Source organism: Phasianus colchicus, chromosome 6 (assembly GCF_987193195.1).
Source record: "Phasianus colchicus chromosome 6, bPhaCol1.hap1.1, whole genome shotgun sequence".
Taxonomy (NCBI): domain Eukaryota; kingdom Metazoa; phylum Chordata; class Aves; order Galliformes; family Phasianidae; genus Phasianus; species Phasianus colchicus.
This window is the reverse complement of record NC_143441.1, coordinates 41,993,007-42,005,835: the sequence shown is the minus strand read 5'-3', so window position 1 is coordinate 42,005,835 and position 12,829 is coordinate 41,993,007. Positions and strand designations below refer to the sequence as shown.

Sequence of the window (12,829 nt, the reverse complement as noted above, 5' to 3'; positions counted from 1 at the left end):
GTTTGTTTACAGAGAAACAATGAAACCCTATATTTTATATTTTGTCTTAGGAGAAGTGGAAGATAAAATCACAGGCTTACGTTTTAGCATTTTGTAAAAAAAATAAAATAAAATAAAAAAGAACATAGAATCATAGTATCACAAGGTTGGAAATGGCCTATAAGATTATCTAGTCCAACCATCTTCTCAATAGATTGTGGATCTTTTTTACATGGAGAATCCAACAGAATTTTCTTTTTAGAACTAAATGGTCTTTAAGATCCCTTCCAACTCAAGGCATTCTATGATTCTATGATCCTCTTTTATCATAAGTAGGAAGTAGTTAAGTGGAACATAAGTGTTTTGAATTTATCAGCATTTTAAATTTATCAGTGTCTTGTAATGGAAAATCTGGTGAAAATTCATTTGTTAAGGTGAAACTAAGGGGTTGTTTTAGGCACTAAATTAGATCTTAATTTCTTGATGATGAAATTATAGTGAAGCGCAACTCATTCTCAGGGTCTTGCAAAATAAATGTGAGAACAGTTTTTCCATACTCTCCCAGTGAGACATAAATTATAATAACAGCAATGTGGATTGATAAAATGCCCCACAGTTAAGTGAATCTAACCATACACTCACATTTCCTGAAAAAAAAATGTTGCCACACTCAAGCAGTTTTTTTTTAAAAAAAAAAACATTTGACTAGCATGCACAAAAAATGCCAGGTAAAACTAAATATTTACTTTTAACTCCCTCCTGACATGAACAAGAATGACAATAAGGAGGCAGTGGAAAAATGTAACATGTCAGTGGCCTCAAACTGAATCAATTTAATAGGCTCAGAAAGAGCTTGTTTTTGTCACAGAAAAGCCTGAAATGAAAAGTAGATGTTTCCAGAACATCCTGTCAGAAACAAAAAAGATTTTCCTTACGCATGAGCCAGGAGCTGGCCCACTCCTTGGGCCTCTCTCTTTTTGTTAAGCACTGATACTTTCATGCTGTTTGTATTGGAGGAGGAGAGATGCGGGAGAAGAGAAAACCAATATGTTCATATGTAAACTCAGCCAGACATCAGCATAATACATGAACTAGCCAAAAATACCAGTAAGGATTTCAGGCTTATGTTCAAAGTGTAATATGACATTTTTCAAGAATGAAATTCAAGCCTGACTGAAATAGATTTTTTCTTCTTTCACTTATGCCCAGATGTGCAATAGTATTTCTAATTCAGTGTTCGTTAACTGACTATTACCTCAGTTCATAGCATTCTGTTTTTCCTTGTTTACAGTGGAATTCGGAGGCACAAAATGTAAACATGGAAGTTTTCTATTAAAAAAAAAAAAAAAAAGGTATATATATAATCAATGTGAATTTATCTAAATGCAACTTATCGATTACCTGCACAGAACAGTGATTGTTAAATATTTGGGTCTTTTGTTTGATCAACTGATGATTTATGTTTTGACAATTCAGACAAGGAGCTTGGATTTTATTACATTTTATCTGAAGAAATTCTAACTTGAGACATCTCTTATATGTGTACACACAGTTAAGAAAGCCGTCTTCAATCTTCTTTGAAAAAAGTACAGTGGATATTTATAGGGATTTTGAACTGTGACAAGTCAGACTAAGACTTCACTGACTAGGTCTGCACTGACTTTAAAAGCTTCTTAGAGTAAGTAGATCAGTTGATTAGATGTCTCAGTGAAGGTATCTACATTTAGAAAAGATGAATCCCAATCTAGATTTTAGAAAATCTCAATTTGATTTCAGTTTCCTTTTCTGGACATTTGCTTAAGCAATTAAAACACATCTTGAACTTGTGTTTTAATTCCTAGTTAATCCTCTTCCCATCAGAGTTCTGTGATCAGTTTATAATCATTTGCATTTTGCAGCATAACACTGAAACACAGTGTTTTTTCCTTCTTGTGGGAATTGCATACTTTTCAGATTGCTCAAGGTTCTATGGGACAGAAACATTTCTTCAAGCATTTGTATTAGAAAGATCAGCTAAATTTCCAAAGTCAAGCAGTCATGACGCAGCAGAAAAGTAGTAGAATTCATATTTCTTCAGATTCTTTTAAAGTAGACTCTTTATTCCACTGCATACATGATACAGGCATTTTACATCACATCCTGAAGTATCACTGTTATCTAAGAGTATTTAGAAGTACTCCAGGCGTCTATTGGTATTTAGAGATGATCACCTGAAAGTTGTGGGAAGAATTACAATAATCAGAATCCTACTGAAATCAAAATAAATTTATATATATATATATATATATTTTTTTTTCCTAAAGGAAAGATGAGCATGGATCATTGGTCACTGATAGAGTCTCAACACCTGACTTGAAGGACCAGTGACTTGACATTCGTTTATTGTCAATAGTAAAGTCAATGGTTGATTTAGAACCAGGATTTCAACAGGTATGTTACGTCTTATATGCTCTCATATGTTTAGATGCACTTTAATTTGTTGTGATGACAACAGTAATCAATGAATATTGAAAGAATACCAAACACATTTGAAATGCGTATTACTAGGCATCGAGTAATTGCTATTTCTAGTGAAATGCAGGCATTTTGGAATTTACTGCTGCTTGTTCATTCCCAATCAATGACAATTATCCACAAAGAGAAAGAAAACCTGCTTACAAAAAGTTTAATAAAATGATAATGACTGAAAGCATTTTGAAGTTCTACAGCTCTTTCTTCCTTTCAATTCCATTCAGATTAGAAGTAAAATTAACAATAAATTCAGAAAAATTATCAGAGGTGAGTTTAAAAAGCCAGACTGGGGATCAGGATTTCTTTTAAAAAATGGGGCATATTTGACTATTTATAAAGTTTTGTCTTGGGGCTTAAGTTCCTGACATATCAAGATTGTTTTACTTTTAAAATTTTTCTCTTACCGAGATATTTATAAAACCACTAAAACATTCCTTAAACTTTGTTTGAATTGTTCATAACCCCCAGGAAAAGCTTCTTCCTTTATGGTAGGCATACATATAAAGATCTGCATGCCAAATCTCTACATGTCTAAACTCCCAATCGTCTATTAAACCAGAGAGGATTCAGCCCAAAATTGTGTACTGAGATTCACAGCACCCAGGTTTCTTTCAGAGTTGTGATCAGCCCCATATCAGCTATGTCATGAGACAGTATTGCAATTAAGCAGTATAATTACTGTGAGATTATTCATGCACATCTGTTGTTCGTGGACCCTGAGAATCAACAACTGGTTGCACAGCTGGTGTTGGTGACAGGGATTTGTTTTATAAAACCACAGCCTTTTTTGTGAACTGAAAACTTCTAGGAAGAGAGGTTCCGCCAATCCAAGGAAGGTAAAGACATCTATTCCAGCAGGCTATCTGACCTGCAGAGGAGAGCTTTAAACTAGGAAAAACAGACTGTGGGGAAGACGCTAACCCTAATAATCAAGGGGGAAAGTGGTACACTGGATGGGAAACCAAGTATACAGGCTGATGTGGAAAAGAGAGATCTCAAAATCAACACAAATGAGCAGAAGACAGCTCAACTCACCTGTATACATGCAAATAAAGAATTGTCAGGAATGGAGCATTATAAGAGAGTGAGAAGACACTTTTTCAGGGAAATCAGTATGCACAAATAGGAGGAATTAGTACTCTGAATGCATTTGCAGGGCTACAATTCCATTGGGGTCACAGATAAGTATGGAATTCCCTGTCCAGTGATATCCATCTGTGTGTGAGCAAACTGGAGTGAGTCCAATGCAGGACCACAAAGGTGTGTAAGGAGAGGCTGACAAAGTGAGACTGTAGCTTGGTAAAGAGAAGACTTAGGGGGATCTTATTCATGTGTATAAATACTTGCTGGAAAGGTGTAAATAAAAGGCTGCCATACGCTTCCCTGTGACGCCTACTGACATAACAAGAGGCCATGAACACCAAAAGAAATACAAGAAATTCAAGTACATAGGAAAAAGCCATTACTACAAGGCAGGTAGGGTGGGTTGATGGGCCAAATGTTACAAGAATAGGTTTCCTAGAAAAGTTGTACAGTCTCCATCCTTGTAAATACCAAAATCTGAATGGATTTTATCCTGAGCAACCTGCTGAGCTGATCCTGCTTGGAGTAGGTGTTGGACTAGATTATCTCCAGAGTCCTCAGTCAACTCCTATTATTCTGTGTTTCCAAGATTCTTGGAGTTATTAAGTTTAGATTAAAACAAACAAACAAAAGTTCACTATATTTAAACATAAGTGTTGTATTTATGCGTTTATGCTGGAAATCCATTGTTATGCATGTTTGTTTTCATGAACATAAACAGTGGATTTTCAGCACTTCAGAGCAGTAATTCGTTGTTGCCATGAAGAAGTTGCATTTTTTACCATTTTTAGTTTCTGAATTCCATTTTACTTCAGGGAGAGTAATGTACATAAATACCTCTGAAGGGAAAATTCCCAGGTGCCTAAACTTTGGCTTTTCCACTTTAAGCAACCAAATCAGACTAAATTATCATGTGTTTTTTACTAATAGGAGCAAACAGAGGTGATACTGTGGTATGCAAATGCAGCTTAAGGTATCATAAGTAAAGTACCTAATTTTAGGCGTATTATCTGAATGGTTCTGTCTTAATGGAAATGAAACTGCCATTGAAAGTCAGATTTATTCCTACATGTTTTACTTCAGGTCTATTTTTAGAAACTGATGTATCTTCCCAGAATTCAGTCCATAATTACAAAAAAACCTCCTGCATTTATGCATTTAGGAATGTGTTCTGTCTGATGTCTTATTTTCTCTTAGAATATTTTTTTTTTCTAAATATAGAAATTATGAAGTCTCTTAAGATACTAAGATTGCTTTCTTTTAAAGTGTTTGAAGTAATTCCAGCATATTTCTTAGTTTAAGCACCAAAGAGGACGCATTGACTTCACTGGAATTACAGATCCAAAATTATGGGCACTATTAAATGCTATTGCGTCTGTTGTTCTCTGCCTACCGAAACAATATGAATACACATGTACTTCTGAACTACAAATAACTGTATTTATTAAGCATGTACAAACATTCAGTCCTGGCTGCAAGCCCTGAGTATTTTCTAGTGAATTCTAAAGCATAACACTGAATACCATTGCAGAGCTGATAAAATGTTTTAAAGGATGCTTTTCTAGTTTTGTTTACTATAAACTCCTGCCTAGCTGTATCTTGAGGAAGGAGGGCAGATCTAGGACTCTGTTTTCCCATATTCCTATGCATTGAAATTTGACTGCGGTATTGGTATTTTGAAATACCAATTTTGGAACAAGATGCGTCATTCACTGATACTATATCTTGTAAATGAAGTCAACTACAAATTACATTTTAAAGAAATAAAATACTTCTAACAGTTGCAAAAATAGCAACCTCTATTTAAAGCCACAGATACAGTGTTTGTGCATAACAAAACCAGTGGATTTTTATTTTGCAGTTAAGATAATCTGATGCATCATTTAGAAAGCAATAAAGGTGTAGACAATCTAACCATGATGTAGTTTTCTTTGTTTGAAGTGACAGTGGGATTATAAGCAGTAATTACTTAACGTGTTTATAATATGTTTTATTTATTTAAACATTTACTATTTAGTTAATAGATATCAATGATACTTTAATTTTCATTCTTAGCTTGAAGCAGTATATCTATTTTCTTTATTTGGCACTAACTCAGACAGCCCTTGAAGAATCTGTCTTCCACACCCTTAAAAATCTCCCTTCCTTGAGGAAATCCTCTTTCTGAAATTTCCTTCTCATTTCCTGTTTTCCAAATAAGACATGACTGTATTCAGTGTACTGACAGCCAAAATGTGGCCTGAAGCAGAGTTGAGGTCATGCAGTATCTTGCAAGTTCACAAGCACCAATTCTTGTGTTGAGAACTAATACTGCTGATTTTAAGGCGTTAATCAAAATTTACAGTGACGTCAAAAAATACTGGTTGATTGCCTGGAATTTATGAGCACTTGGTATCCATTTTATCTACTTTTCGACTTGTTTAATGTAATGGCTGCAAAGTGCTGTAGAACCACAGAAAGGAAGAATTGCTCTTCCAGCTGCCAAAATTTCTTCTTTGGTAGATTTGAAGCTTGGGCATTTCCACTGCCTCTCTGTTTCTCTTTACAAGATAAGATGGGACACGATCTAAGGGACAAATGCAACTCTCAGATCTCCTCTTGTTCTGAATAGAGTAAGTCAACCAGTGTGGTAGGAGACAGCTGCTTACCAACAGATAACCCATAATATGGGTCTTTCTCCTGTGTACCTGCTTGGGAATGTTCACTTATTGTATTCAAAGACTGAATTTGAAGTGTTCAGCTTGAAAAGCTATTGAAATCAAAAAGCTTTTGAAATCAAAAAGCTTTTGAAATTAAAACATAATTGAAGTTTTCAAAAATCTGTGCTTGTACTTGGCTTACTGAATCCCCACTGAAGCTATGAAGTACATTTGGCCTAATTTTCATACGGGAACTGACAGAACACATTTTTGAAAACAGGCTACATTTATTTAAGAACCTATATTTAGGCTGCTGTTTTTGAATCCTTGGATGAGGTTTTTACTCCAGCTGTGGCAAACTTCAAACTCACTCTGTCCTTTGATGAATTTTGGCTCATAACGACCAGTCACAGAAGGAAACGCAGCTTCTCATATGGCAGTGATAATCTGGCATTTCTCTTGTGTTATGTCTGACTCAACCCATCTCACAAGAGGATCAAGTCAGTCCAATAGAAAAGGCTTTCATTTCCCTTTCCAGAGGAGCTATATCTTACCTATCTGCATTATTTTGTAACTCTGGAAAGTCATGAATTTTCTAACTTTTCTCTTTTACTTCTAAGACCAGTAACAACATTTTGTTTTTCCTTTTTTTTTTTTTTTCCTTTTCTTTTTCTCCTGTGATATTTTGACTCTGGGAATGTTTCTTATATTTTAGTTCCCATAGGAAAATGACAATAATCACAAAGAAGCAGCCTTGTAATTACTTTGTTAGAGTTTATTTTTTATCCAGTCAGTCCAAATTTTGGGGGAAAGAGTTTGCCTAGTTAGACCTTGACACTACATCAGGAGAAATTCTTTCCTTCTAAATCGGCAACCCTGCTGAGGGAAATGTCCTATAGATTTCTCAGCTACTGGACAAGGTCTTTGTATTTTTTTTTTTTCATTTTTTTGGTTCACAGAGGTCAGTATTGTTGCATGAAGCCATCACTAGTGCTTTTGGCATTCAAGGGGAGGAAATGAAGCAGGGCTGTGTATTTAGACCTACTGACATACAAGGGTGTGCATGGCTGGCAGCCCCACTTCTGCTACCGTAAGCTGCTTTGCTGTGGCTACTGGACCCCTCACCACTGAGCAGGGATGCTCAACCCCCTCTTACCAGCTCATTCCCACATCATTTTCCATCCCCACTTCCCTGAACAAATTTTTTTACCATATATGAGAAGCTGATTCATTGATTTGTTTTGGTGCAGGAGGATTGCTATTAACTAGGGAAAATGTTCAGCAAGATCAGAACTCTGCTTTTCAGGAAAGGGCTTTGTATGTGCATTTTTGAACCTGTAAATCCAATTGATCCAGTTGTCTTGGAAGCCTTCTGTACCTTCCTCCTTTATTTTTGCTATATAAACCTATTTTCTTCTTATTCTTTGTGCACACTGTAACAATCTTTCCACAAAATGGAGATATTTAAGAAATAATTTTATTGGCTCATTACACTCTCAGCCTTTTATTCTTTAATTTTGGTGCTAATAAACACCAAAAATTATATCTATCCTGCCAAATACTACATGCCTTCAAGCGCTAGTATAGTTTATATGCACATTATCTCTAAATCATAGTAAGTAGACTGCACATTGCCTGTTAGGTGAAGTCTAATGAGCAGTGTTATTTTTAGAAGCAGAACTATATCCTTTGATTTCTATTGTATTTTTTTATTGCCGGAATAATTTTTGTTTGTCTTGTGCTTTGCAGCTGCATATCAGGCTGAATGCTCTGGGGATTTGTTATTCTGTGCAACAAAGCCTAATATGCCTTCCTGGTCAGTAAGTGACTGCACCTGGATCATCTACTGCATCTCTAATGTCTGTAACAGATATTTCCTGTTTTGGGATTCTTTTCATTGTTCTCTGCTTTGAACTTGACTTGCCTTCTTTAGACAAGATGTTTAAATGATTGAAACCTTAGACACCCTTTTCTGCAGAGTGACCCTTTACTTCTTCTTCCTCTACTGTATGTAATATACAAATGTGGAACATTGCAGGAACCTTATCATGTAGTACTATTAAATTCTATTTTTAAACAGAGTCTGCATCAGTGAAACAAGATTACTTTTTAAACAGATGTAGCTAAAATGATGCAAAGCTTTGGTGGATTCAACTAAATTATTTCACAATGATTTCTTCTTCATCATTTAATTTGATTAATTAATGGCACAAAAGTGTGGTTAGAAGTGCTTTGGAGTAATATCTCCTCATAAGGGTTTGTAGAGAACCTAAAATACTGAAGCCAATCCTGCGAATAGTAATAAATATAAGGAAAAAGGTTCAATTGTGTATTTTAACTAAATATATTTGTTATATTGTTTATTTTTCTCCTTATTATAATGAATTTAAATTCTTAAATAAAGTAAAAGAGTGTAAGCTGTTATACGTAGCACACAAACTTAAAACATCAAACTGAAAAATTTAATACTTCTTTGCTTACATAGCAAAAAAAGGAGGATGGACTTAAAATTCACAAAATGTTAACTTAGTAAATGAGAATGCATCTAATATTAGAGAATAATTTTGTAGCTAAGTGAAGTCTTGATATTCTGTCTAAATGAGATCTTATTAGCTCTTATTAAAAGAGGAAGAATAAGATGAAATATGATAGAGTAATTGTGAAGACATTAAATGTCTAGTTGATGAAAAAGTCTGAATTAAAAATGGAAAATATATTGATACGATAAGTTGAAACCACAAACAGAATTAAAGTTTCTCTGGATGTAATCATGCAAGATTTATTCTGACAGAGGAATGTGAATTTCTGAGTATATATAATGACTTACGAGTGGTGGATATATATATATTATTACTTTTTTCCAAAAATGGAATTCTCCTTAGTGCAGAGGTAAAAAATGCTTTTAAAGGCCAGGATCTGAGTCATCCTTTGTTCGTTTTTTGTTTTTTTTTTCCCCCTCACACAGCTGTGAAGGACCGAAGTGGAATGTACTTGTGTGAGAAGAGATAAAAGCATCAAGATCTAGTATTCTTAAATCCTCTCCATCCAGACGACTTTGTCACACTGTATTTAATTTATGAACCTTGACAGGGTTGGGAAAAATGAATGAATGAAGATGTCGCATTTATTCAAGCTAAACATGCCTAATAAAGCACAGGCTTCAACTTGTGATTAGCTATTGTATAATTTAATGCAATGGAGTGAAATACACAGACAAATGTTTGTATCAAATTTTTCAAGACAGTTTTGGAGTCAATTCATAGGCCCTTTAAAGTTAAACAGATATCCTAAGCTGAACATCTGTACTCATACAATTGCCAATGGTTCTTTTAAGAGGTCTGCTATGAAAATAATGCTTCCTATTTTGTGTTGTTGGCTTACAATGTCAGAGGCAATGTTGATGTTTGTTGGTTGACCTTCCTGTCAGCATTCCATTACATTTTGTTGCTGCAATAGATGGCGGCAGAAGGGCAGCCCAATGGCGTGTTGTCTGATATGGAAATGCACATGAAGCTTGGAACTGACTTTCTCCATGAGGAAAAAAATGCACTCATTGACATTCACTGGTGCTTGGTGAATGCTTATGGAGACAAAAAAAAAAAAAAAAGTGTTTTGTAGCTGAGGATTTGCTCTATCAAGCACTTTTATTGTGCTCTTTGTATCTGTTCTTGTTTCCTTGGAAATAAATAAGAGGCATTATTTTCAGAGTGACCTAATTTCCTTTGATGTATAGACAAAGAAAATCTTCAGAGTTATGGGAAGGAAACTAAGAATGAAATTTGTTCTAAGTCTAGATATATTGTTCAAAAGCTAAACAGAACCAAGAAATGATGATCATTTGTCATGTTGCCATGGAAATGTGTCCCTTTACAGTCAGAACTGAAACTATCAACTTGTTTTAAGTTTCAAATGCATTTTTTAAAATAAAAAGCAAATTCCGTATGCTTCTAAGAATTATTAATGACTGAATCAAACTGGTATTGTTGAGCATATCATGCCTCTTTTTAAATAACTAATGTATATCTGATTACGTGTAAATGGCAGTTACTAATTTCTTTGGGGTCAAGCTCACAAGCTTGTAATGAGCACTTAGCTTTGTGCTTAGCATTGTGGTCTTTGCTCAGCAATATGCTTAGCTTTTCCTGCCCTGGGGAGCAGAACACTGAGGTGATCATGTTGTTTTATTAGCTTGTATTAATCACATGCAAACACATCATCTCAAGATTTCAAACTTTTACACACTGATTTTTCTCACAGCACAAGGATTGCCCTCTTCTTTATCACAGGCTGGGTGACCTCATGTTTCCGATCTTATTTGTAGTGCCTCTTTAACAGGAAATCTAAAAATCCAGCTAGGAGCACAGCATCCATGAAATTGTTTCCTGGGATAATTCATCATTAGAAGAAAGAGAAATGTTTAGGACAGAAACCAACAAAATGCCAACAGAACTACAAGGTTTTGGAATTTTGTAGTTCAACCACATGGTTACTTCCACCATACATATTTCCATTCACATCTATCCTTCATGCTCTGCAGTTTTCCAGCCTTGAATAGACCCAATGTTATCCACATTGTTTTTCTCCTAGAGGCAAAACACAGCATTGTATCAGACACTATGAAGGAAAAATCAAGTCTGCCCCAGCTGAAACCGGGACAGTAACAGATTTACCTCCATGAATTATCATTTCTCAGTTATACACGTGATTATCTTTAAATCACATAAATAATTTTCATTTCTTCTACAGCCTTTTATCTGGTTCTCATTCCACTGTGACCCAGCATCTAAGGTACTAAATGTTTTGCCATGTATTAGAGAGAAGGAGACCCTGCTTACCACATCACATGATGGATTTATGGCCTAACGGTGTCTAGGAAGAATGTGTTTGCTAAATCAGATGCTGATAGTGGGTAATGCTATCCCATGGAAGCAGGAATTGAAAGCTCTGTTCTGCAAAAGAGAGACGGGATTGCAAAGAGTGACCTCAGACATAATGTATGAAAACTGACATGTCAGTGCCCACCTGTGTATTTGTCTAATAGCTGTCCTGTTTCTTTGGGCCTAGCATTATAGTTTTGTTTTGCTTGTAAATGTAAGGTAAAGGAAAGCATGAAGCCATTAGCGTGGGGGCTCTAATTACACCCTGGTGCAAGGAGAGCAGTGGTAACATGAATGTAAACGACTTACTCATGAAACAACTAGGGCAGGAGTCAGATGCTCTGACTCATTCTGATAATATTCAGTCAGTGTAGGCTATCAGCTCTGAGAGATCAGGTTTTTCATGACACTAAGCTAGCTGAAGAATCAGCTAAGGAAATTTTCACAAGCACACCTTGAATGCACAGCCCCTGTGACGTAACTAACGGCACCAATAGTGTTTACAGGCACTGCACTGTAAACAAGTTCCAACACTGTAAGGCGTGAAATGTATGTGTCAAATTTATTATGCTTCCCTTGCCTCAGTCTGATTAGTGCAAATTAATATTTCACACTAATCAGCATGAGCAGTTAGCACACAATTTGGATTTACGGAATTCATCTGATTGCATTAAAAATGTATTTAGGCTATTTTTGTATTGTGCAAATAGAGCAAAAATACGTAATAGTTTTACAGTGTTAATGTCACTCTTCCTGTAACAACATAATGTTGACATTTTAGTGGCTTCACGGATATCCAATACTTATAACATTTAAATTTTATAATGAGTGAAAAACTTCATGCTGAAAATTTTTAATGGGCAACGAATAGTCAAATTTAAGACATTTAAAATACATAGTTTAAGCAATGTTTAAAGACACAAATGAATAAATACTCTGAAATATGGTTTTGACATTAGTTAAACTAGATTCTCAGAGAAAATAATTATCCTGAATATTATAGATATAAAACTGTATATTTATTGCAGGATCAGATAAAAAGCTCACATCAATTTCCTGCTGCTGTGGGGAAACAAGAGTCACTACTCACCACATTAAAAACTAAATGCAAAACCCACCTGTTTGACCAGGCTTTCCCAAGTCTAAGATCTCTTATCCTCACAGACCTTTTCCAGAGAAAAAAAAAACAACAAACCCAAACACAAAGCCAAATAACAAAACCAACTTCCCACCCCTTCCCCCTTACAACAACAAAAAACAGCAACTGACAAATAACCCAACACTGAACAAACTTTCATGCAAACATCCCTTCAATTTTGGGAACCTTATAATGCAGTACCATTTCTAGTAAATTTACTAAGGAAGTTCTCACTGATTTCTGTGGAAACTGGCTCAGGTGCAGCAATTTCAGAACTTAATTTAGCTCATAGCTCTTGCAGTTGTCCAGAAAATCATTGCAACATTGATTTCAGACACCAGTTGGATGGAGCAGGAACTGTTAGATCAATTTTTTAGATACTGTATTGGATTTCCAACAAGAAGGCATCTGATTACTTTGCACTGATTACACAAACGCATACAAACACACACACATGCATGTGCATATACACAATTACTCAAAATTAGGAACTAACTTCTGCAAATTAAACTCAACATTTCTTTGGGCCAGAATCCTGTCATAATTATGGCAAATGATGTCTGTGTAGCAAAAAGGTGTATTGACTTCTATAGAAGTTCTGG

At 35.2% G+C, this 12,829-nt stretch overlaps 1 long non-coding RNA gene across 1 annotated transcript; it reads left to right on the top strand.

Moving 5' to 3' along the window:
* The first annotated feature begins 2,287 nt into the window (after window positions 1–2,287).
* LOC149917569 (uncharacterized) lies at window positions 2,288–9,819 on the top strand. Its single transcript, XR_016467543.1, has 3 exons — window positions 2,288–2,409; window positions 7,962–8,028; window positions 9,178–9,819. It is a non-coding gene; the product is annotated as an uncharacterized LOC149917569 (long non-coding RNA).
* The last annotated feature ends 3,010 nt before the right edge of the window (window positions 9,820–12,829 follow it).